Source organism: Filicampus tigris, chromosome 11 (genome assembly GCF_054856515.1).
Source record: "Filicampus tigris isolate MCC_2025a chromosome 11, RoL_Ftig_1.0, whole genome shotgun sequence".
Lineage (NCBI taxonomy): Eukaryota > Metazoa > Chordata > Actinopteri > Syngnathiformes > Syngnathidae > Filicampus > Filicampus tigris.
In genome coordinates this window covers 18,732,624-18,756,218 of record NC_141227.1, presented here as the reverse complement: position 1 = coordinate 18,756,218, position 23,595 = coordinate 18,732,624, and the positions used below count along the sequence as shown (strand labels likewise).

Below are 23,595 nucleotides of genomic sequence, written 5' to 3'. Positions count from 1 at the left end.
AGTCAGATGATTTGGACACTTTCAAGTTAAACAATGGCTGTAAACGATTACTCGATTATTAACGTAGTTGTTGATTAAGTGATCGTTTTTTGATGAATCAGTTATTTTTGACGCCTAGATTATATTGACGGCGGCACGGTGGTCGACTGGTTAGCACGTCCGCCTCACAGTTCAGAGGTCGTGGGTTCGATCCCGGCTCCGGCCTCCCTGTGTGGAGTTTGCATGTTCTCCCCGTGCCTGCGTGGGTTTTCTCCGGGCACTCCGGTTTCCTCCCACATTCCAAAAACATGCATGGTAAGTTGATTGGACTGTCTAAATTGCCCCTAGGTGTGATTGTGAGTGCGGATGTTTGTCTCTGTGTGCCCTGCGATTGGCTGGCAACCTGTTCAGGGTGTCCCCCGCCTACTGCCCAAAGACAGCTGGGATAGGCTCCAGCACGCCCCGCGACCCTTGTGAGGAGAAGCGGTACAGATAATGGATGGATGGATTATATTGACACCGGGAGAGTTGTTGATTCAACAATATGTTGTGTAAAACTGCGCTGCATTAAACAGAGCTGTTATAAAAATTTGTATCACTTTATGTCATCTCAAATGATGAATTGATGCTTTTTTTAAGGTTTCTTTGCCTTTAGTATTAATGAATGTCTTTTTTTTTTTTTTTTAAATCAATATTCAAAACAGTGCCATCAGTTTGGAGTTTGAGTTTTCTCTACTTGCATAAAGTGGAGCCCAGAGTGTGTAAAACGAAATCAATTTTCATTCATTGAAGCAGCACTTCATACGATGCATTTATATGGTGCATAGACACATCACCATACACACATTGCCAAACACACGTACATGTTTTTTTTTTCCAGTTTGTTTTTTCAAGGGCAGAAACTTAACTGAAGCTTGAAGCATTTTAATTGTTATCATGTTGCACACACGCATGCAACACACTTGCGTGCTACCGTTTGCAAAAAACAAACAGTCCTCCCACTTAGGCAAACACTATTGGTGCTTTTATTGCCCCTTTGCGAGTGTTTAATCTGACGCTATCTTTTGAGATTGGCGCCTTTCTAATCTGCCTGCCTGTCTGTCTCATGCGTTTGTTTTATTATTATATTCCCCCTTGTCTTTTTGTGACTGCTGGCTCATCCCTTTGAATTCTTCTGCTTTTTCGAAGCAGAACAAGGCAAGCGGAGAGAAAGTGAAATATGGCGCTTGTGATATGCCAGAAAGCTATCTTTTTTTTTTTTTTTTTTTTACCCCCTCATAAATAATTCTGAAGCCCTTTTGTCTCACTGGGAGGATTGGCTGCAACGTCGATTCGAAACCACATCGCTTGTCACTCGCATCGATTAACGTCACCAACAGACTGGCATTTGTTGAATCGGGCTAATTAAGTTTTGTTTGTAGCGCTAAGCCGCATTCAGTCCTCTTGTTATGATGTCACTCTCCATTGATGCTTTTGCACGGTTGAAAGCAGTCATCCGCTTCCATATTGGTAGGGAAGTTCGATGCCACTTTTTTTGCAGACCGAGTATTCACTTTTTGAATATTCACAGATACTGAGTACCAATACCTCTAATATGTTTGATATTTAAAATTTCAGTTCACACATTTTCAAAATTTTGTGAACAAAAACCTTTCTTTCTGACACAGATGATGATTCGCAAATGTGTCAAACTGTCACAGTATATATAGCGCCAACTACTGCCAAGGAGGACTTACTTGATGTAAGATTGAATTTTTTTGCCTTAAGTATCAGCGGCTGGTATCGGCAGCCTCCACAAGGACCTGATACCTTAATATAAGGCTGTTATCGGCCCAATACCGAAACCTGGTATCGGTACCAGCCCATTTCTCCATTTGAGTGCTGTAAATAGCACATTGTAACATTTGAGGAGAGCTAACGAGGATGCTCCACAGTCTTCACTTTGCTGCAGTGGTCTGTTTTCTGGCAACCGTCAGCCACTTTGCGGATAACATTTGACTCGAATGTCAAGAAGGAAATCGAGGCGACCTTAGTTGTGCTTTTTCGTTTTTGTTTGTTAGCCTGCCTTGTTTCAACCAATGTGTACAATGCGGTTTGATTTCTGCACTATTATACTCCACAGTCTCCACTTTGCTGCAGCGGTCTGTTTTCTGGCAACTGTCAGCCACTTTTCAGATAAACAGTATCTCCGATATGGAGAAGTAAATACAAAAGACCCCCATTCACTTACAGTGTCTGGTTCTGACTGATGCACCACATTCTCCAATCTGCTGCAGCAGTCCGTTGTCTCCTGCTGGATAACATTTGTCCCCTATGTTTAAGTAAAAAAAAGAAGACCCTTGTTCTGCCCTATTGTTTTTTTGCTAGTGAGTCTTATTCGGATTGTTTGCTGTCTGTAATATTGTGCATTCCACAGTCTCCACTTAACTGCCGTGCCCTGCTTTCACCCCTTCAGTGTACTCTTGGATAAAATGTGTCTCCAATATCGAGAAGTAAATACAGAAGACCCCCGTTCTCCTCCATTGCTGTGTGTCAGCGTATCCTGTTCCAAATAATACAATAGGTTAAATGCGGCGCCGTTTCTGCAGTGTTATACTCCAGAGTGTCCAACTTGCTGCAGTGGCCCATTTCCTTTTCCACACTCACCCTTCATGCGCTACTACAACTTGTGTTTAACTTTGTAAGGCACAGCACGGAGACGAATGTCAGAAAAAAAATCAGAAGAGCATTTTGTTAATTCCACCCGGTGAGACAGAGGTGGACATTAAGGAGGAGAGATGATGGCGGGCGCTGCTCGGGTGCCCGCCGCTCTGTTGCCGGAAGGAAGCGGTGGGCCTGCTTTAATATGCGTCACGTCAGCAACTACATTTTTCACACCGCACTTTTGCATAATGCATACAGAGGAGCCTGCCTACTCCTTCAGGAGCTTCGAGGCCGCGGCGAAAACGAGCCTCCCTCCTCGTGAAAGTATTTCAAACAGTGCGAATGGGCTTCAAACCAACAACAGAATGTACTCAACAGCAATTATGGCGACTTTGGATATCCACAGACCCACTTTGGATGGTTTTGTGCGTTGAAAGAAATGCAGTGTTGAATTTACTCAAATTTATTTCGAGTGACAAAATAAAATCGTCTGAATACAGAAACATTTTGGATCCAGATGATTTTATTTTGTGCGACCACTTGACAATAAAATGGACTGAATTCCACAATTCAGGAGTGGGCAAACCTTTGTGCTCAAGGACCTAATTTGAATTAATAAATTACTTCATGAATGTGAAGTAATTTATGATGTTATGATGAATGTTAAATGTATATGTAAAGTTGTGAATTTTATAGTATTTTTACAAATCTATTATTAAACTATATACATTTATCAAAAAGCGATACAAACTGATATATACATTTTGATTAACCAGTTTAATAAAAAAAATAAATTAAAAAAAATGATGGCAACAAATGTTACAGGAATCTTGATAATGGAAGTATGAAATCATATTTTTGTCATCGGATTCATCAGCCTGCAACATCGAGCTGGCTTTACTGCCGGTGCTGGTCAAGTTTAAAACGTGAATCACAAGTATGTTGATACAAATGACGAGCCTGATATGTATGAAAAATGAAAATCTATCATCTAACCATCCAATTTGATCACTTTTCTTTTTACTTGTGGAGTCTATCATAAGCTGCATATGAGTAATTGAAGCACATGCCTCTCAAAAAAATATAATTTTCTCTCTTGGAAGTCATTTGCTCCGAGACAGAGTCGCAAAGCGTCATCTAATGACATGACCTTTCTTCTTCACATGTACACTAGTTATTTCTATTTCCGATTACCGGTACTAATGAGCAACTGTACACCATCTGGATGGGGAGATAGGTAATTGCCATTCCTTGGTATTCTGGGAACGCAAATGTGGCACAAAATGGCCACGACGTAACAGAGGCAAAGCGACGAAACACCATGACGTTAATGAAAGGTCCGTGAGCTTGAAATGTGAAGAGGTCTATGGTTGGTACAATTAAAAATGGTTGGGTGCCAAAGTGAGAAATGTCACTCTGCCTCCGATCAGACGAGGATTGTTTTCTTCAATGACCTTTCTGAGGCTCAAGTTGTAGTACGGATGAGTAATTAATCGAAATCAAATGTCGATCGGAATGGGGAAGACCCACGCTTGACTTCATTGTTTTTGTCTGTTTACGTGTCTTGCTCTGATGTTATGCATTCGACAAGGGTTGCATTGTGCAGTGTTCGACTCCACAGTCTTTGCTTGGCTACAGCGGCCCGCTTTCTCGCCGCCTTCAGTCTTCTCTGGGAAGAAATTTGTCTCCAATTTCCTTGTTGCTTATGAAGGTTTCTGGAGTACGTTGGAATAATTAAAAATGGTCGGGGTGCCAAAGTGCTAAATGTCACGCTTTGTCCAATCAGATGATGAATGTTTGCTTCATTGACCTTTTGTGGCTCAATATGTAGTGTGAAAATGAGACACTTGTGCTCACTTGTTAGAGTGACCTCAATGTGTTTGTCATCTGCTTGACTGTTATTACACTGCCTCAGCCTTCACCTCTGCCCACCCTTCACACACATGCACACCCACACACACATATATGTATATACTATTATACTGTATATGGGTGTGTATATGTGTATATATATATATGTATAGAGAGAGAGAGAGAGAGAGAGAGAGAGAGGAGAGAGAGAGAGAGAGAGAGAGAGAGAGAGAGAGAGAGAGAGAGAGAGAGAGAGAGAGAGAGAGAGAGAGAGAGAGAGAGAGAGAGAGAGAGAGAGAGAGAGAGAGAGAGAGAGAGAGAGAGAGAGGAGAGAGAGAGAGAGAGAGAGAGAGAGAGAGAGAGAGAGAGAGAGAGAGAGAGAGAGAGAGAGAGAGAGAGAGAGAGGAGAGAGAGAAGAGAGAGAGAGAGAGAGAGAGAGATAGAGAGATAGAGAGATAGAGAGATAGAGAGATAGAGAGATAGAGAGATAGAGAGATAGAGAGATAGATAGATAGATAGATAATAGAAAGTGCCTCTGTAGTCTGGTGCGCTTCCGTCATCCTCCCGCTCCATCCAGCAGTGTGCAACACTAGACCGAGACTATATAAGGCATGAAGACTTCATGAGACATAAAGACATGCCATTCTTCCATTTGACACATATTATCCAGCCTGGAGCGCTCGTTACTCTACTCAAGAACAACCTCGATGAAATCACATTGCATAAATAAACGTGATGCTTAGGTGCAATCGGAGCTGTTTGGGAGTGACGTACTTGTACCGATACATTATACTCAGGATATGATGTTGCTTCAGCCCTTGTTTTTTATTTTTGCTATCGACGCATTTCCAAATTTAGTCACGTTGAATCGTTTTATCTTCTTTTTGTACCCTCTGTCCCAAAGCCCCCCAATTCCCTCCCTCCCTGCTTGCCACGTAGGCGCCATGATCCACTGCGCGGGGGATCATCTTGCCCTCCCAGCAGACAACGGTGACACGGAAAGGCAAAGGTGACCTCCAGACACTTCACCTCCCCAAAATGTTTGGTAAGTTGAGCCTGTTTAGAGTCTCATCACCACAATGGCATGATGTGAAGTGACAATGTTTACGGTTAAGGATCCAAATTCAGGCCATCTAAGAGACAAAAGACATTTGCAGACCAATTTCCCCATCAGCTAAATGAATGTATACTTGAGCTTCTGCCAAACATTTGATTCGATGTATAGGACATGCTGAGTGTCCAGAAGGAGGAGTGAAACAAAAGAATGGGCCATAAATAAATGTATGTAAAAAGTGTGCAAAATCCAATTAAATATGATTTAGTATACATTTTGCTGGGAAAAAAAATGCTGATAAATCAGTTTGGTTTTACCTAAACCTGTGACTGAATGTATCTTATATAAAAATCGAACATTGCTATAGCCCCGACTTAGCAGGAGTTCCTAACTAGAGGATACAGGAAGTGTGAATTTTTATCATAAATTCAATTTTTCGTCTTCAAATGAAATATGCAAGCTGCGGAACCCTTGTAAAATTGTCCTACAGTTGTGGAAATAGATAAAGGTGTTTATTTTGGGAGCTCTGGTATATCAAATAATCAAATTGAACATCGCTATTTTCGTGCCCAGTGCAGTCTAACTGTTCATAAGTGCAGTCTTCTTTCTTTAGGCATTTTTGTAGATGGGCCCACCCTTTTGGAGTCTTCTGAGAAAAATGACACTTATTTAAACCGTCCTGCAAATGTTGTCAACATTTATTTTATCCTGTAACAACACTTAACTGGCTTGCTGTGATCATTTTCAACGACAGATAAAGCAATCTGTGCGCAATGAATAGAATGTCTGGATATACCTTTTATAAGTTTGGCTTTTATCTTGTTTTGGGAAAGAGGTCTTTATATTCATCTTCCTGAACTTCAAATGAGACATTTTCATACCTGTCAACCCCGGGCTGTGCTGAATCTTACAAAAGTTGTAATTTGCCCGTACATTTCTGTATATCATCGTGCACAGTATCTATATATAATCTTACACAGTATTTATCGCTCAGCGGGAGAGGTGGGGGAAACGGAATGGATATTTCTATATAGAATCTTACACAGTGTTTATCGCTCAACGGGGGGTGGAGGCGGTGGTGGTGGGGGGGGCACTTTGCTCGTGAAAGTCGGCCGAAGTTTGCAGTCGGAATCGCTAACGGACGCTCCGGATTAGAGCCGAAATTGGCAAGACGAGATCGGTCTAACAAAAAAACGAGTTTTTAATTTATTTATTTTTTCCCGTACAAAAATTGTTATACGGCGTACACAATTTGCAATGCTCAAAAAAGGTATAAAATACGGGGAAAACGTACAAGTTGACAGGTATGCATTTTGGAAAAGGTACAGGGGACCTTAAAAGGAATCAGGCCCCAAAATTACAGTCTTGGTGAGACATGTCAGTCAAATGTCATGTAATTCTGGAAAAAAAATGGTGTTATTCGGTCAACATGGATCAGCCGTGGCCTCAATGGTTTAAGATTGCATAGAATGAAATATCATTAAGAAAAAAGTGTGATTTAAACACCATACTTGACTTTCTCATTTCACGAAACTTTAAACCAGTAACCTTAAAAAAGGACCCGAAACAATTATCGCTCATCAATGAGTCGGTTAATGGATTGAACGGTTTCACCTTCGACTGAAAATAAATCGCTTTTTGGCAGGAAATCAAGTGATGCTCCATTTGCATTCATGTATTCGGTTGCTGGCTCAGCTCGGGGTTGGAGTCAATGCAACGTCTCCGCAAGTGAAACGAACATCGGAAAAATGAAAGCCCTCATTTTCATTAATGGGCCAAAAGGCTGATTTGTAATTGAAGCGAGTCGAGTGTAAATGCCTTTAGTGTGATTGGAGTTCAGCGAGTTTACAACGTGTCGCCCAGCGTGTGTTTATATGCTTGTGTATATTTGTGCGTATGCGTGTGAGTCATGCTTTACGAGCAGTGGAGCGTTGGATAGAATTCAGCGCGCGCTTCATTTGGCCGGGCGCTGCCGAGAGGTTGGTATTACAAGAGATACCAACAAGCGCATTTGGGTGGGCTAAGGCGGGAAGACGCCGATAAACCACTTGTGTCACTTCATTCCTTCCACTGTAATTGCCTGTCTCAAGCAATGGAGCTGCCCGCTCACTTTTGGCCCAATTTATATGACTTTCATGTTTTTTGGGGGGGAGAGGTTTTTAATCGTTTATGTTGCTAGATGTGACGCAGAAATCCCTTCAAACAAAAGTCTTTTGTGTAGAAATACCAGCTGACGAATATTTTCACTTTGCGTTATTTGTATATTGCAAAGCATCCGCCACAAGAGACGGAGGGCGATATTGGTTTGGTTGGATGTCAAAACATGATTGGAGGAGGTCAATAGTTCTGTAGTCTTGGAGGTGAGCAACTGTTCTACATTTACAGACCAATAGTTACTAAAGATGTGAACATTTGTCACCCTCGTTCACACACATTTTAAAAGAATCATTTGCCACGGCGGGCATTGTATGAAAATAAATACAAACTCTCGCATTTGTTGGCCGCTCGGTGGGATAAGGGCTTTTAAAATCTTGACGGGCACCCACGGCAATCACGTTTTTCCCACCCCTCCATATTGTCGCAGGCTGCCTTGAGAACGTAACGTAACGGGAGTGCAAATATAAGGTTACCTACTATGTTCAGTGTGGGGAACACTGAATGACTGAAAGATCTGAACACAAATACTTGAACATCCCAACCCAATTATGGGTCATTTGAAATCTAATTTCAAACAAACCGGCAGTGCGATCTTTTACAAAGAATTCCGTATTGTCCCAGTCGCTATCTATGTTAACATACATCAAAGCAAAGGATAGTGATACTATTTTGGGAGCTTAATGAAGGCACATATTTGCTATTTATATTCATATATTCATATCTTCATTCTGGTTTGAAATCATTTGGAAAGGCCGAACATTTGGGAAACTATCAACAAATTGGCTTTAGTTTCTTGATGTGCTTTAATATGCAGCTAACCGACAATAGCTTGGCAGAGCTTAATAAACAATGACAGTTATCGTCCAGTTCCTTCTCACCTTGACTCATTCATCCCGGGAGTTTTTTCAGGGGCAGGCTTGCACACAGGGAGGCAGTGCGTAATGACTCCAATTGGATTGCCGACAGGATTGCACAGCCCAAAAGCAACGTGTCACCCATGCGCCTTATTATTAACTCATCCGGTGACCGCTTTCTCTGAAGCGCTCACATTGTTGGCCGCCTTTCTCATTTCTTGTGTTTGACTTGACTTTCCTTGTTATGCCCTCAGGCAACGTGTCTTTATAAAGTTTGCTCAGTTATTATACCTCACGGCATTGTTATATATATTTTTAAAAATTTCATTTTCTGTAAGCGGACGCCTTGAGAAAGCCAATTGACTTGATCAAGGCGGGTTTAAAATTGATTTCCCATACTTCTGCCGAGACGTATATGAAATCCAACTTACCGGTATATATTTTTCATTTCAACTGCTGGAAATAGTGAGAAGTTAATGCCCGGTTTGTGTCCACCGGGTACCTCCATTTTCCAGAACGCAACGTGAACAAGAACACGGTTGTCGTTCAAATTTACCTTCCTGCAAGACTCTCCGCCCCCATGCCCAAATCCCAATGGTTCCTACTCAGGATTTTAACACACTGTATATTTAATGCTCATTGCTCTCCATTGGGGATTATCCGCTACAGATTTTCAGACTCCATTTGCTCCTACAAGTAAGAAAAAAAAATTTCAAAGATTCCACCTTGCGCAGGGATAAACTGCCCTCAGCACTCTTTTGCTTTTCTAGGCCTGTCAAGCACCATCTGCATCTTCTGCTAAATCTCTTCCAAAAATGCTGCTTTAACCACAAAACAAGACGTCGCGAACACGCAATGCAGTCAAATTGTTACCCTGGAGGATGAATTCATGATGACAGTGACAATGCTTCCAGCAACACTTCCTTTTGCTTTGACTGGTTTGGAAAATACAATCTTTTTACCTGCAATGCCATGTGTTGGTTTGAAACTAGATGCAACCATTGCTTGTCCTCACTAGGGTCACCGTTGAACTGGAGACTCTCCCTACTCACCCTTGTTAGATTATGCCTCTTTAGCACACACAATTAGATTCATGACTTGAGTGAGGCCGTGGGATCGCTATGACCTTCTCTATCTATAGCAATCGTTGGCACACTGAATCCAGTTAAGACCTTGGAGCCACACATTGTTATATGGGCTTGGCAAAGTCACCCACCCTGTGTGTGCGTGGCTGAAAGAGTATAAGAACAGGCAACCATTTTGGATAGGGAAGACCTTCTTCTGCATGTGGCAGAAAAGGATCCACGGCCCCGTCTCAATATTTTTGGCATCCATTAAATAGTTCAACTAAGAATATACAATATTCCGGTAGATTATGGTAATATAGCGAGCATGGGGTTCCCACGGAACTTTTCAATTGGTGCCGTGGAGCCTGTGACTGCTCCCCAGCCAGTCACGGGGTAATTATAGATAAACAAGCAGTTACATTCGCTCTTATTGACGATTTAGAGTCTTCATTGAACCTAACATGATTGTTTTGGGAATGTGGAAAGATGCTAAAAAAAAACCTACATTAGCATGGAGAGAACATGTGAATTCCTCACATGAAAGCCGCTGCCAAAATTCAAACGCCAAACTCAGAACTGTGCGACAGACGTGCGAACAACATGCTCTACCTTGCTAACTCAGTAGATACCGTATCATCGGAAATGTTATTGTGCATCAAACCCTAAAGCGTTGAAGAAACGATCAACCTCAAGTATTTTTTTAAATGGGCCCCAAATTTGTGTCTTTAGACCTTCTACCATACCAGTTTACTTATTTGGTTTACAAAATCCACCAGGAATTCTTCTCCCGTCAAAGTCTATGATAAAAGTCTCATTGGGGTGATGAGAACTTGATCTTTGCTCGACATGATCGTGATGATAAATTGTCACTGGGGCTGTATTTGCTATCCCACAGCGCAAGGTGAGGAATTGAAATGTTCAGGCTTGTCGGACATTTGTGATCAAGAGCTGTACTCTAGGACTATTTTATTGTCAAAAGATTCAGAGAGCAAACCAAAGCAAACAGAGGCAACGTCACATCGTTGATGCTGTATGAATCTGAGTCCAGACAGGCGTCCTTAGTACTCGAGCTCAGCGTTCTCCTTTTATAATCATCGGGCTGATGCATGATCGAAGAAAAAGCTCCCCAAAACTGCGGCAATTCGTCTTTGAGCAAAGTGCTACAAGGCTGAGTCAGGGCCTGAAAAAAAGTGTTAGCTTATCTGCAGACGCAGCTCCCCTCTTAAGTTTAGTCACAAGTTGTTTTGCTTGTTAATTTCCCATGACCTGCCATTTGTCTTCCTTGTTCTTTCTACGCTCTACTGAGGTCGACCATACATGACGGTGTCATTATGTGGCAAGACCTGGCGTAAGTCTTTGCATGCTGTACAACTCTAACATGGCGTCTGTGTGATGATAACAACTTGGAGAACAAGGGGACGCAGTATCTTTCCTGCTCTCTGCTTCCGAATTGTAGTCGAACACATGTTAACTTGGGTCACGAGGGAAGGAGGATTTGCAAGTGTATCCGACGCCCGCACAACCAAGTGTTGGACCCTTCAAAGCCTTTAGCAAGCCGTGAAAAAGGATGGTATGGAATGAAAGCTCATCGTCAACATTTCAGCCATGAATAAGCTTTGTTTTGATCCGCATGCAGCCGAGCCATCTTGTTTTTCTCCCGTCCATCTGCTCCTCTCTTGACACTAACGTTTGATTCACTTCCAACTTCAGCTTCAGCTCGGAACACAAAAGCTATCCTCCGCTTTGAGGGTCGACGGGGTCTGAAGATCAGTGATTGATGATTCTGGCTTTAATTAGTATAGCCTGTTTTAGTGATATCAGCAATTCTTTACAGGCTATGCTAATCTGTGCCAGAATCAGCAATGCAATTTTTTTTCCACGATGCACCTGAAGACCTTTTCTTGCACTTGTGTCGGCCATTTTTTACAGGGGGCATATTATGGATAATTGACTTTTTAACAGCTTGGATACAAATCTCTGGAGTTCCTGCTCACCCACCAACTAAATAATTGTTCTGTTATCTACCTATTTTTGAAAATGTGTCTGTGAGCGAGCCTTTCTTGCACTTCGGCCCCATAGTTACTAACACCACGGTAATTTACATAATATTACCCCAACCCCCCCACACCGAGTTTATCATCCATGACCGCGTTCTGTAAATCTTCCAATCCAATGTTCAAGCTAGTATTCTTGGAAGTTATGAGTCGTTGTCCCTCAGTCCCCTCAGGGGCTATCCCTTGAATGAATTTCAGTGTCAGATGATGTCCATATATCATCCACAATCCTCATTTCACCTTTCGTAACGGGATAAATGGAGGTGGGGGAGGGGGGCTTTTTTGGGCATGTAAAGACACAAGCAACACCACATCCAACTGCCGCGTGATTTCTTCCATTAACCCATAGCTGCCTAACCTATAGACACTTCATTACCAGCATGTCAATAACTTGAAAAAGCCATTACCCTGCTGGCACTTGTTCCACCTCTGTGATGATAAATGCACCAAGCTTTTATTTCTCGTATAATAGCACCTGCGTATTCTTTCTCAAACAACTTTATCCCCAGTAATTGAGCTCATCAGATGCGAGTGAATTCTTTCAGGTAATGGCTGATCAGGGTGATGTCACAGGAACCGTAGCCCACAGCTTTATCATTACTCGTGTGAAACCAACATATCCTATGGCAAGCTGTTTGAGCATTTAAACTCTTGGTTCTTGCTAATAAAACAATTCGGCACACTGAATAAATGCTCATATTGGTTAATGCTCCCTGGTTGACTTTGGTCCATGCTGTCGGCGTCCGTGTTTTTTTTTTTTGCAATCTCAATCAATCAGTCAATAAAAGCTCAACCCTGCTTGACTTTGCCTCTGTGTAGTCATCCGCAGAGGTTGACAAAAAGGTACAAGCCCGTTTGAACGACGTACGAAGTTGAAAGAATAGACGTCTGTTTTCAAATGCAAGCAGTGAAAGTCGTCTGCGACTGCCCTATCTAGGTCTAGGTGGATACTTCACTTTATTTGCAGATTGTTATCTTTAGACACCATTAGCCATTTACCACTGTGAAAACTAAACAGAAGTGAACACTATCAATTCCGAGATCAAGACAAATGACATGTAATTGTCTTTTTTACAAGTAAAAAGAAGGTATCTTCTTATGCTCGCCTTGGGCGCTAATCTAAGATTCACGATTTTAGCTTGGTCTCTTCTTTTTTTTTAGCTAACATTCAAAGATTGAAACAGGAATGAAGGAACAACCAACACAAATGTGATTATATATACATGTTTACCGCTGATCCTTCTGATACATTGTTATGAGATTCAGGTCTTTTGTTCCTTACTTCATGTTCTTCAGCTCCTCTTGCCCAAGTGTCAGAGAGGACCATGTAGGACCTTTTAGATTTATTCTATGAAATACTGTAAGTTTGCTACTAAGCTTTCTCCTGTTATTCTTGACATGGACTACGTGTCATTTACATCACAAAAATAAGTACTCAAGTAAAGTACAGATAACGAATAAATCTACTGAGGCACAGCAACAAAGTATTTGTTTGCCGTAACTTCCCATCACTGCTTTTGTGGCGCTTTCATAGGATCATAAAAATTTGAAGAACGCCCTTTGCTCGTCTGCAACTTCATTCCTAGTTGTAAGTTGCACGAAGAGGATTTTATTTTCGACGCTTGAAGCGATTTTGCTTAATTGAGAAGCAGCGGGATACATCGTTAGATAAGATGTTTAACATGTAGATGTACAAATTTGGGAGGATATGCGATCAAAAGATTCTTCAGATAGTAACGGTCAAACATATCAGTCATCTGCATATATTTTGCCGCACTCTTTGTGCAAAATCCTGTTAAACCCCCCCCGAGCGTGACACGTCGTTGTTTTTGTTACAGAGGATCACATGTTCCGCATTTGTTTTCCAAAATTCACCTTAGCAATACGCTATGCAGACTCCTGGTGACTAATGAATGCTTGCGGTATGCTAGCCTGTGAGGAGGATACGATGGCTGTCAGGTGAGCTGTCTGTAAAGCAGCCCTCTGAGGGACTGGCATTCTCAGTGGCCTTTGATTGGCAGGGGAGCAAATGGCAGCGGCGTCTGGAGGCCTGATACCAAATGCCGACACGTGGACGTGCGGATAAACGCGCGCGGACTTGCCAATCCGTCCGGTCTCCCGCTTACTCCGCGGCACTCGTCCTCGCTTTGTCTGCCTTCGAGCAGGAATTTCCACCTGCTCGCTTTGCTTTGAGGGGAAATATTCACCGATTAACATAATCACCCACTGGGGGGGCTTGGGATAATTTGCAATTAGCCATTATTTAGTATTCAGAAATGCTAACTTAATCCTTTGCACTCAGAGTGATTGATTTGGGGGATTTAGGGTATAAATCTGTCTTGTCTTTGAATATTAGCAATACACTGTGGTCCCTTGACCCATAAATACACCATGGAACAGACGCTAATACGCAGACTTATGTTACGACAAGACCTTTGAACGGTTAACGTAATATTTGTCGCGGATATCTGTAATTCACTTTTGCCAAGTAAAAAACATTCAGATCTCCACAAAGACATTCTTCAAAATAGAGATGACGTCACTTTTGCCGTTCATGTTTATGGTGTTTCTCATTACAATTCACTTGCATTCGTCTGTGATGTGAAACGCGGATACCCGTAACTGCATTGTAGTTATCTCTAATTCCAATTTGAGATATCTACAATTTTATTCCGACGAGTCATAATTCCAGTTCAAGACATTGTTAGGGTTAGGGTTAGCTGACTAACCGAATATCAAACGGCCAATCAGAGCTAGCAGAGACTAAAATATGAATGACGAACAAATTTGTGTTATCTCGCAATTTTTGCAAATCTTTGCGAGGGAACGCTATTTTTTTTTTTACTTCCATGTAACCTTAGGGACCCCGTAGAACTCTGATTGGACCCCCCCAAAAAAACACTAATGACTGGAAGCTGCGCAGTTAAGACACATGCTCCGAAATAAAGGCAAAAGACTGTTGGAACTAAATTGTTAGTGTTCCATGTAAGTTTAGGTCCATTTTTGAGAAAGCATTTTTGAGAAGGCCTTGTAGGCCCTGACTGTACGCCTCTGCCGTGTGACCCACGCAGCGTTGCACTTTACAGAAAGCCAAGATTGCATTACTTAGCCTGGCAAACATTCTCTTATGTCCAATAAAGGTTCTTCTAAATGATGGATTCCCCCCAAGTCAGTCTCTGTGTCAGCTTATCGGCTATTTCATCAATGGAAATAATGTCCTGGCTAATTACGTTAGCGCAACCGCCGAGGAGCACAAGTAATTGGTGGGACTTCGAAGTGCTCACTTAGAATATCTTTAAATCTCCACTGAAAGGATATTACCTTTGCGAGGGAGCTTTTGTGTTTGATTTCGAACTGATTATGCAAAAACATATTTAAAATTCTGGAGAGTTTGGAGCAGGGGCCAGCTGAGGACTGTGGAAATTTGTGTTAATGTCTTAGGAAATTGCATGCAGTTCTTGCTGGAGGTGTTTCTTTTTCACCCCTGCATACATACATTAGAAATTAAATTAGGAGCTTATTTGTGACAGCTTTGACTTGCAGCAGTTGACCCAATTTAACCTGGCTGATGTCGGGTGAGCGTCGCCCGTCAGTAGGGATGGCGACAACTTAGTCGACTTCTGAGGTCAGCTCTCCCCGGAGCGGCCGAGCTCCTCCATTAAGCAAACTAATTCCACTCGTTACCTGCTTGCTCGCCTCTCCGCGCTTTGCCAGAGTGGCTTTTTACGAGGGAGCAGCTGCAGCAGCCGTCAGCGATCTGTCGCGGTGCCGCTCTGAGCAGTGATAAGAACTTTGCCATTTTACATGACAGCCTCGGGCAAGAAATAAACCAAACAAACTTGGAACGTTGAAAATTTTTCTGCTTTGTTTGGAGCGAATCAGGATGAGATCACACGATAAGGAGTTTGCTTGTGTATCAAGGAAAATAACAAGACGGTTTGTTGTGTTTTGCGGTGTGACATTTTACACCCTGATGATGTCTCTTTTCCCAAAATATGTTGAGTATGTGAAACCAAAACAAAGACAAGAGAAGTCATGTTTTGTGGAACAATTCATAATATGGTGTTGCCCCTCTATTGTTTTTCTATACATACAGTATATAAGAGATTGTTTTTATGGGTTTTTACAATATACAGTGGTACCTCTACTTACGAACGTCTCTTCTTCCGAAATGTTCAAGTTACGACACCCCTCAACAGGAAAATATTGCCTCTTGTTACGAAAGAAATTTCAGGATACGAAATGTAAAAATATAGTACGGGCTGCCACTCGCAGCTCCGGAGTTTCCTGAACGCAACATACTCATAGCAGCTCTGCCATTGGCTATTACCTAGCATCTTCCTGGCATCCCATTGGCTAAGAGGGACCTCTACCGCATGTGTCTATGTGTGAAGACAGGTAGATAGATATATATGTGATAGATACGTCTATGCGGCGTCCTCGTCATTTGCCCCTCGGGCCATGAGGTGTTCCGATAGTTTTAAGAAAAGAAAGGAGAAATTCGGGGTTTTTTCCATACAAACATAGCAAGAGATAATAGAAAAGTATGAAAAATGGACGCGTTTGGTTGATCTCACCAAAGAATATGACCATAATGTATCGACAGTCGCCACGTTATTAAATCAGTTGTTTACAAAACGCCATGCAAAAAACACTTCTGAGAGAGAACATGAACCAAAGAGGGCAAAAAGCGATGAGGGCAGCAATTAAATTGATTTAATTTAAGCCTTTGGCCCAACTTGTAGGTTTTTAAAAATTTGCGTCGGTCCATTTTTGACACAGTTTGGGTTATTTTGGACCATGAGCACACTTACACGGAAGCTGCTGTTGGTCACAGCTCACACCTTGCCACTTACACACCCACTTGACAACCTCACACAGCTCGCCAGCATGCCCCACCCTCTTAAAGGTATATACCCCATCAAAAAAAAAAAACATTTCAAAATGAAGAAATAGGGTGTGTAGTTCTTCTAAAGGTCTGTTAAGACACCTGGGAGATGTTTGTAAAATAATTAATAATATGTCTCCATTTAGTACCTTCAAAATCTATCCCTCCAAGTATGAGGCTTATTATTGATTAGTCAAGCATAGAGCTCTTATTCAAAGTGACTTAATGAGGCTTCACCTCAAATGTATTATTTTTTTTCTGGTTGATTTCGGCGGAACATTCAAGGCTGGCTGCACCTTGTCCATCAAGTGAGATAACTGCCTGCGTGATTAGTGCACTGCATTAAAGCCCGCGGCCGTTTCTCTCTGTGAGTTACTGCGCAGGCAAAGATGCCGCCCGCTTTTTGCAATTAATGACACTGCATTCCGTCAATGCGGGAGGGAGAAAAACCCTTTCTGAAAGATTCCTTCTGCCCTGGGGATGCTTGTCAGAGAGCCAAATGCACTTGAGTGCTCTCTGAAGATGTTAACCAAGCAGCAAATATGAACCTTAAGTGAACCTACATTGCTGCTCAGGTGTTTCACATGGGTGGTATTGTTTCACCGTGTTTTATTTAGTCGGGAATAACCTTATGGATGCACTTTGAAATTCACAGCGGCGGCCAGATGGCACCCAAATCCTTCCATCGGCATTTTAGGATGAGCAACTTTGTTGTTGGTCAGCTTCCAATACTGAGGGACGTAGCATCCTGGAGGATTAAGATCATTTTGGGGGGGAGGGAATGGGGGATTGAGAGGACATACATATGAATATCGATTGTGATCAGCAAGCCTTCAGATCCTCACAGGGGACGTCATGATTTATGTATTTTCTTGAACGTTCTGACCTTGGTGAGGATCTATCCCAATAGTCAGCATATTAATATAGCAAACATTTACTATTCAAAATGTTTGTTCACTCTAAAAACAGTTGGGTTAAAAATAACACAATTTTGGGTCAAAAATGGACCGATCCACTACTTGGGTCAATTTGACCCAACTTTCTGGGTTATTTTGCAGAAAAAAACACCAAAAAAAATTGGTTGTTTTGTACAAAACAACCCCAAGAATTGGGCTGTTTTGTACGAAACAACTCAAGAAGGTGGGTCAAATTGACCCAATTTGTGGATTGGTCCATTATTGACCCAAAATGGTGTTATTTTCAACCCAACTGTTTTTAGAGTGTCCTCTTAGAATATCCCTGACTAGGCTTGTTAGATTGGGAAACCAATGGGGAAATACATATTGGCAAAAATGAGACGAAAATGCAATTAAGAAACAAGGCTGTCATCGTACTTGAAGTCCTCATCATTAGGACTGAATGTACTTAAAGCGGAAATCAAGCCAAACATATTTTTTTTCAAGAATATGTTCCCAGCAGGACCGCTAGTTGAAACACAGCATTCTGATTAATATTGCGTTTGTGGAATATGAGTTAAGCATGAACCCAATGTGGTGTCACAATGCAAGTCAATCCTACTCCAGTGAAACAATCCGTGCGACTGACCACCCCATAGATTTCTGTCTCGATTTCTTGTCTGGCCCAGATTACGGCTTGTGATGCTTAGCCGGGCCATTCCCTCACTTTTTCTTGTCTCGCCGTGCCGACTGGGCCAAGAGGCGAGGCGCTGGAACCTCTTCTAATCCTGGGCGCCTCGGCCTCGATGAATTGAAGCGATTATACGGCCGCACCTGCATCTCGCTGAGACAAAGAGCACGGAGACGGCAGGGATTCCGCGTCGACGGAGATCACAAACCCCGAGTCGCGTGGCGGCCTGCTTTTAAACGACATAATGCGAAAGTCGATGGCGGCGGAGGTGGCGGGCGCGCACGCCGCTAATGAATTTGTCCTTGCGCCGAAGATGCAACGCTGAATGGTAAATACTATTCACCATGTCAAGCTGGGGCCCCGTGAAGATCGCGTTCGGATGCGGATTTGTGCGCAGCTGCACTGGGGACAAAGACTAATATTGAGTGTATTCCCAAACAGTCGCGAACCATCTGCGCTTTTGATAATGAGTCGCAGCATGTGTGGAAACAAATGCCTTTGCGTTGTTAGCCGCGCGCCAATGTGACACCCGCTATTCGTGACGCGCCGAATTCATCGGAAGACCGCGCGCGTTGCCGACCGCTAACGAATGAAGCTCTGGAAATACACCACAAACTCTGCGTTCCAATGCTCCTAAAGTCGTTTGGGTGGCGACTGAACAAACAAAAACCGAGCGTATTTGTGGATGTTAGCACCCCGTCATTTGGTTTGTTGTGACCACACTGGTCACCCACACGGTCTTCTGTTTGGGCGGCATAACCGATGACAGCGAGCCACGTCAAATTCAGCTTGGCTGCGACAGCTCAGCAAAGACACAAACGCAGCGGGCGTCACCGACACCTGACCCGATAAGACAGAAATAGCCCGTCTTGTGTTTTGTTCCTGAACGTAACGCGACTCGCACGCGGCTGTGTAGTTGCCGCATCCATTGGTGACGTGGGAGGAGGAGGGCGACTCTAAAATACATAACAGGCGCGCCAGAAGTCTGACTTGCAAGGGGTAATTTAAGCTGTATAAATGCCTCACATTTCATTTAGGCCGAGGAGTGAAGGTTTTTAAATACTCGACTTGTGTTGTGTTGTCTCACCTCCCACATTGAGAACATTTTTTCACCGCTCGCATGAAATGTTATCCCAGCCTTTCCGCACTGAAGATGGACCTCCGCACCTCACGCTGTTTTTAATGAATTGGCACAGAAAAATGGGATCGTATGCAAAGCATCAGCATATAATAATTTCTAAACTCAACTGTCAGCTTTACAGATGCCACTTCTGCTCCGCCGGCGGTTTTTGTTGTGGTGGACGCTTGCCGCTATCAACTGCCTGGCTATTGGGGGTGGTTTGTTTATTTGTTCAACAAAACTGGTGAATACCTCCTGTGGTGTGTTAGCACTAGCGCTCAGGCTAACGTTAACGTGCACATTTAGGTCTCTCTTGGAATTGATTTTGTTCATATTTTGTAAACAATTGAACTGCCTTTTTGGAGCATCTAAATGTCCCCATTTTGCAAGTGTATGAATGTAATATCCCAAACAAAGAAGGCTAGCAGCACATGTAAATTGTGAAGCTTTTTGGGCTAAGCCATCACGTTTGATGAATCATAGATTCTTGTCGGTAAAAAGCTGCTTTGGTGACAGCAAGGGCCCGTTCATCCCTACTCGCAGCTTTAATTCCTAATGCTGTTTTAATCGCATTTGGCCTCCTGTACCGTTTCCAAGCACGACAAAAGCCATTTAATGCATCAAATGACAACCAGAAACATAATTTGGACAGATGATTCCTGTCAAGGGCCACACTTGTCATATTAATTCTGCACTCTTACTTGTAAAAGCCATCCACTTTAATTGTCCGCGATTGCCCAAATTCAAAATAAGCTCATTATTGCCGCCAGGGGTGAGCGGTAACGCCTTGGTAATGTCAAGCAATGTGGCATCATACATTTCGATGCAGATCCATTATCATTCGGCCCAGGAGTCAGGCTAAAATGAATACCTGTGCCACTTAATGAGCCCGCGAAAGATGAAGCATCATTCCCTTCTTGTGCAATTAGCTCGGCAAATGACAAGCTTTTTGAAGAGATGATTATTTCCCAGCATGACTGCAGCAAGTGTAAACGTGTGTGGGCTGTTCATTCTATTTCCTTTCCTGGTGGCTCTGAATGACAGCGCGCACAATGAATGTCACCATTGTAATACAAAATAAATAAAAGGGCTTGATGGAAAGTGCGCAACTCGATAAAGGGAGCCTCGCAGGCATATTATTCGTATTATCTCCGCCATTGTGTTTCTTGGGGAACAAAGGAACATCCTTTTATTGGAAAGGCAAAGCAGGGACTTCTCATAACGACAGCTTTGTTGGATGCCCCCAAAAACCTGCTGTTTAAATAAGAGTTATTATTCCGATATCTCCACAAGGACGCTCCATTAATAATTTTGAAGTGGAATTGGAGGATCAGCCCATAGAGAGGAAATGCGCCGCTGCATGCAATTGTGTTGATCTGAACTTTTTCATACTTGGTGTCGGAGCATAGAGGAGGGCGGGGTGGTGTAGTGAAGTGGAACTGCCTGTTAATTAACCGTAGAGATCCAATGATGGACACACAAGGCCGTCACACACCATTTAGCCCAGAGTGGCGCAACACAGCATCGGGCACCACATAATCGCCTGACTCCATTAGAGGATGCCACTGCTGTTTGTTTTTTTAATGTGCTTATATTTTGCCTCCTTTTTACCTTGACCTGCTTTCACCTCACATCATTGTCCGACGGCTCATTAGGCGCCCGTGTTGGCCTCAGCGACCTCTCCTGTCGGGTTTCTGTCTTTATCAGCCCATTTGAACCTTTTTGTTCAGCTTCTTGTTTGATATATCTACAGTATATGTGTATGTATATATGTATATATATATGTATATATATATATATGTATGTATATATGTATATATATATGTATGTATATATGTATATATATATATATACATATATATATATGTATGTATATATGTATATATATATATATATATATATATATATATATGTATATATGTATGTGTATGTATATATGTATGTGTATGTATATATGTATGTGTATATGTATAAGCACGTCCGCCTCACAGTTCAGAGGTCGTGGGTTCGATCCCGGCTCCGGCCTCCCTGTGTGGAGTTTGCATGTTCTCCCCGTGCCTGCGTGGGTTTTCTCCGGGCACTCCGGTTTCCTCCCACATTCCAAAAACATGCATGGTAAGTTGATTGGATACTCTAAATTGCCCCTAGGTGTGATTGTGAGTGCGGATGTTTGTCTCTGTGTGCCCTGCGATTGGCTGGCAACCAGTTCAGGGTGTCCCCCGCCTATTGCCCAAAGACAGCTGGGATAGGCTCCAGCACGCCCCGCGACCCTTGTGAGGAGAAGCGGTACAGATAATGGATGGATGGATGGATGTATATGTATATATGTATCTATATGTATATCTATACGTGTATATGTGTATATATATATATATATGGATCTCTATATATGTATATGTGTCTATATGTGTGTATGCACATATACATATATACGTATATATACATGTATGTATATTTATGGTATGTATATTATCTTAATATATATACACACATATATATATATATATATATATATATATATATATATATATATATATATATATATATATATATATATATATATATATATATATACAGTATATGTATGTATATGTGTATGTATATGTCACTTGCGTCGGTTCGTGTGTGGCGCTTCTTAGGCATATTTGGGCGAAATTTTAGGGTGGACTAATACTGCAGCCTAAACTTTACAGTTGAACTTCAATTGACCTTTTGAATACACATGTTGAACTGTTCCGTGTTTTAGTACTTTTTGTATAACTTGCTGTTGTCAAACAAGGAACATGGGTTTCATGGGTAATGATTATGTGAGTCAGTGTTTCCATTGGCAGAAGGTGTAGATCCCAGAATTTTATATCATTTTGCTGAACTTTTCAATGAATAATGCATGAAAGATAGCGACAAAATACAGGCTTATACAGGATGTGGGTATCAGTGATGAAAGCTGCTGATCTAAATTTGGATCTTTGTGAAGTCATCTTTTGTACTGAACCTCATTCGGTATTGCAGGTGCTGTGCCCGGTGAGCATCGTCTCACGCCACCTTAAATGTGTCTGTCGAAAAGGGACTGTTGATTTAACTCTATGGAAATGACTGTCGATGTCACCATTTGGTTTAGGTAAACAAAAACAAATTACCAATTACCAAAGACGACAATGTTCTTGATGGAATTGAATTCGGCCTGTATAAAAGTAGATAACACGTCAAACCTTTTCCCTGCGAGCCGTTTCTGCTCGACTCTCTGCATTTTGCAAAAGCCTGATTATGCATTGCATGCAAATTGCATCATCTCCACGCCATCATCAAATTAGTTTGGTGGAGAAAACTAAGTGGGCATTGCACTCCAAATTTTACTTTTCCCTTCACATTGTACTGTTACCTTCAATTTGCGGATAGCAATTTCAAAGGTTTGGCTGTCCTTCAGTGTGTAATAACCCTGATAACCCTGATTGGGGAAAAAAAATAACATTTGTTTTTTAGCTGTCAAATGCCAGACAATTTGTTGTGTCCCTGACACCTGACGTGCACAGGGAACGTCATAAAACGGAACGATGTTTATTGAGCAGTCCAAAAAGCCTGTCCAACTTTACACAAACAATTTGGGGGAGCTGAAAATGAACCACTGTGTTGCTGTAAACGTTTTTTGGTTTTTTTTAGATTTCAGTGTGCAAAAGTTAACACTGCTTCTCTCTTGCAATAAAAGGGTGGTTAATAGGAGAACGCAGTTCATATTTGAACAGGTCGCTTAGCGAAGCTGAAGTGGAGCTCGCGCTGCAGAGCGGCTGTCGACTCATTTGCAAGTATCCTGTGACAATGAACTGTAAATGATTTGAAATGAAGTGTGAACGGCTATTAACCTGACAGGCCTGTTGGATCGCTTCACACGGGAGCGTCACTGACAACTAAAACTCGGAGAGGAGACAGTAACTGCTGAGAAAACGGCAAGCGCGCTAATGAAATAGGTAAATAAAACTGAAAAAAGAAGAGTTAATATTGATTCCATTTTGAAACGGTTGACTACGTTTTTAATTTTTTAATTTAAAATTTTTTAATTTCTAAATACAGGCAGCCACACATCATCATTATTATTGCCTCAGCACCAGGCCCTTTTGAAGTCAATATTTTCACTACTATTTTTTCGATGAATTTATTGCTTTTGGGGGGCCTCAACATGCCAGAAAACTCACCAATGACCAATATCCAGTTCAATATTTCTGTGAACGCAAACTTCTAAACGTTGAATTCTGTTGATGTTTTTGAGTTGGTAAAAAGCTGCTTTGGCGACAGTTTTGATGTGGCTGTTGACGGTCAGATATGAGTCTATTAGCACTCAAAGGTTAC

At 42.1% G+C, this 23,595-nt stretch overlaps 1 protein-coding gene across 4 annotated transcripts in view; it reads left to right on the top strand.

Annotated features, from left to right (window-relative positions):
- chrm3a (cholinergic receptor, muscarinic 3a) overlaps positions 1-23,595 on the top strand; it is an 86,747-nt gene that overhangs the window by 40,694 nt on the left and 22,458 nt on the right. For all 4 annotated transcript variants that reach the window (XM_086045875.1, XM_086045876.1, XM_086045874.1 and 1 more), the window contains exon 2: positions 5,378-5,518. The gene's annotated coding sequence lies outside the window, so the exon portion shown is untranslated. The remainder of the gene's footprint in view (positions 1-5,377; positions 5,519-23,595) is intronic.